General features: G+C 36.5%; 1 long non-coding RNA gene across 1 annotated transcript in view; it reads right to left on the bottom strand.

The window, feature by feature from the left end:
* Nucleotides 1-693: 693 nt before the first annotated feature.
* LOC130580638 (uncharacterized) overlaps nt 694-3563 on the bottom strand; it is a 10640-nt gene continuing 7770 nt past the window's right edge. The window contains exons 3-4 of the long non-coding RNA XR_008966139.1: nt 1684-1830; nt 694-928 (exon numbers count right to left, since the gene is read on the bottom strand). This is a non-coding gene — a long non-coding RNA (uncharacterized LOC130580638). The remainder of the gene's footprint in view (nt 929-1683; nt 1831-3563) is intronic.

Here is a 3563-nt window from a genome sequence, read left to right as displayed (position 1 = left end):
TGTGGAAACGCTCCTTTGYCACGCAGAGGACAAACCAGAAATTGTGCAAGAGCAATTAACTAAATCTTGCCTTCGGAAGAATCTGCAGACACACCTTGCTCTCTGTAACGAGATCAAAGAGCTCCAGAAATGTGTTTGCCAGGGCCTCTGTGGAGCGTTATCCCCAGATCACCTGGAAGGTGGGGGACATGGCCAAGGTGCTGTCGCTGCTGGCATTTCCAGGCTCACATCTGGGATGTCATGCAGCTCACATTTGTRCCTTTAAACAAATGAATTAAGTAGCATTAGAAAGCAACATGAGCAATCTGTTATTGCTCAGTGGGTTCAGGGCTGAGCAGAACCACGACACTTTGTGTTATCTGAGCAGTCCTGCCTGTTGATTCATTATTCACTTTACTGTCTCTCAAATTTAGTTTACGTTTATTAAATTGCCTTTATTTTCTGTTTTGTTTTAAATTGCAAAAGCTCTTACAGAAACCTTGGCTAGGCAGATATTCTTGGTGCCTCAAGACACAGCGACCTTTTAAAAGATTCCCAACTATTTCCTAAAAAATAGGTCTGTATTGTGTAGATTTTTATGATGCTCCAAATGTAATGGCAGCAGTTTCTGATGTACAACAGCTTCAAAATAAAACACAGATAGCAACACTTCTAGTAGAAAAATRTGAATAAAATATTAGGATTTTACAGGGTTTTAAAAATGTATTTTATTCATSTGCAGATTTTACCAATATTACATGTTGAAAACACTGAGCACATTATCAAAAAACAGTGAGGATATTATCAGGCTTTTCTAACAATTTTAAAGGAAAACAATTGTAATTGTCATTTTAGGCTCTAGGTGTCTGTAATCAGCTTCATATGATATGCCTGAGTAGTGGTAGCCCAGTTGTTGGTTACATTTAACAGAGGATTCATGGAGGCATAGCTGGGTAGGCAAAACAGGGATAAAGTTTAGTTTTTAATTCAGGCCAACTGTACAACCAAAAATAAAATAAAAATAATAAAAATATAAAATAAAGTAAAATAAAGTAACAAAATAATAAATTAAATTAAATGAAATGAAATAAAAAATAAAAGAAACCAAAATACCACTACTACTACTACTACTACTACTACTAMTGATAATAATGATAATAATAATTATAATAATTATAATAATAACAATATCCCAATGTTGTTAGCACTGGGTAAGTTTGACTAAGAGGCCTTTGAACTCAGCTACAGATTCCACTCCTTTCCAGTGCCACCCACAACTCTCTAAACACGTTGGGCCACCTAGGGCACTCAATTCCCCACACAAGGGTTGGAGTTTCCCCTTCCCATCAGGCTTCCCCTTCCCACACAGAGCTCTGTGTTCCTTTAGCTGACACAAATTTGAGGATGATCAGAAAATCTCTTTTCTACCAAAAAGAAAATGAAGACAAAGAGAAGAAGAAGAAGAAAAGAAGGAGAAGAATAAGAAGAGGAAGAACAGGAAGAAGAAGAATAAGAAGAGGAAGAACAGGAAGAAGAAGAAGAAGAAGAAGAAGAAGAAGAAGAAGAAGAAGAAGAAGAAGAAGAAGAAGAAGAAGAAGAAGAAGAGGGACATTTTAATGAATCAAAAAGGAATCATCTGCTGAATATTAATTTCTTTTGCAACCAGGAGTGGTCTATAACATGGTCTTTACATAATTTTCTTACCTGTCATTTTTATTTTCCTAATTTTACTTTTGATTGCTTGCTGATGTATCCAGGCTGCTCCAGTGCTACTCCTTCCTCTCTTTAACTGGTGGAGAAAGTTTCACCTTCCCAAATGGTGGTTCTCTTTCATAATGGGGACCAATGATGCTGTTGGAAGCACCAGTGGGTGAAAAAAAATGTGACTGGTAAAGTTTTCCAAATTCTCTGAAATTCTTGCTTTGACAAAACTTTATATGGAAAATTCTATCAGACTATCTGCTCTGTCTGTGCTTCTCTCTAGGAGGAAGATATTTCCCTCCTTAAAATACTCTTGCTCAAATGTCAGCAAATCAGAGATTTATGTACAATGAATCTGCAATTTCCCATTTAGTATAAAGTGGTTCACTTGCCCCTGACATTCAGTGATTTAAGGAGTTAAGCACAGGTGTTAATGTAGATAATTGTCTAATTGAAGTGTACATTGACCAAAGTCACATTAGAAGTATCATAATTACCAAAGCAGATCATCAAATTTACATTATAAAGGGAAAGTGTCGCTGACAGAAATCATGTGACCTCAAAATAAATTACTTCTGATTGTGTGCTGATAAGGACTCACKATGTTTAAGGACAGAATTAAAGAAAACTGGGCATGTAAAAGCATAAAATTTCTGCAACTTTTGGACAGAAGAGGCACTTCTGAATACTACTCATGATTTCAACACAGGTTTTTATAAAGGTATCAGTACAATTTCTGAAAAAAAAAAATTAAATAAAGAACAGCTGCCAAGCCAGTTATGGAAAACACAGAAATGCGTGAAATGGATGAAGTCCCTAAATGTCTCCTTTTGAGCCTGCAAGCAACTGATCTAATGATTAGGGRCCCACAATACAGGAATAGGCTCCTGGCTCCTGCTCTCTCCAGAATGAGTGTCAGCAGATTTTGTATGAAATCCTTCTTCAGCACATCATTGATCTTCAGAGCAGGAGTGGTACAGCAAAACTTTGCAAATTAAAGCCTTTGCAAATTAAAACTGCCAAATTAAAGCCTTCATACCTGCTATTGTCTCGTTCAGTGAAGCCTTTGCGATGAGGAATTAAAATGTTCATGACTTAAACTCAACTAYAGTGTCCTAAAAGAGGGGCAGGTTTGGGTATTTTGAGATGTGTGAGATATGGGACTGAAGGCAACAGCACAACGACGTTAAACATAATCTSTAAGAACATCTGTTAAGTGAGCTTTGAGTAAAATTAGGAAGACAACTGTGATCAAACAGTTATTCTGCCACTCATCTTTCCCATTCATATTCCTGCCTTCATGATGTTCCATCCTTTGATGTATGTGCAAACATTTTCCAGCAGATTAAGCAAGATTTGGCTTAAAATCARTGCAATTTAACAGGGGGAGCAACTGAATTGAGGTGAACCAACACTAGAAGCCTTTGATGAAGTTTAAATATGAAGTAAGTAGCTTGAGCATTGATTAAACCATCCTGTTTTGGAGGAAAATAATAAATAAAGGAGAATAAAAAAAAATCCAACCAAAATAAAACAAAAACTCCATAACCAAACTAAAACATGGACTGCTTATGAAACACAGCACAGGCACAGTGGGAAAGATAAAGAACCATCCCTGAGACCAAAGCTATTCTGGGCAGTGGGATCAAATTTTAAAGTAAGATGGAAGATACTGTGCTTAACTTGTGCAAAGCACACCCTACAGCTACTTTAATCGTCACCTTAATTAGTCCAGATCACCAGCAAAAGGTATAATTTGTTCTTTGATTTTCAAAAAATAGCCTCACAAAATGGTCAAAGGATCAGGCCTTTTTGTAAGCAAAGAAGTCTTCATTGTTTCTTTCCTCTAATTTTTGCAATTTAGGAATGCAGTTTTTTTTCAT

The sequence above is a fragment of the Malurus melanocephalus genome, unplaced genomic scaffold (genome assembly GCF_030028575.1).
Source record: "Malurus melanocephalus ecotype Western Australia unplaced genomic scaffold, MMel_1.1 scaffold_350, whole genome shotgun sequence".
Taxonomy (NCBI): Eukaryota; Metazoa; Chordata; class Aves; order Passeriformes; family Maluridae; genus Malurus; species Malurus melanocephalus.
This window is presented reverse-complemented; position numbering and strand designations above follow the sequence as displayed.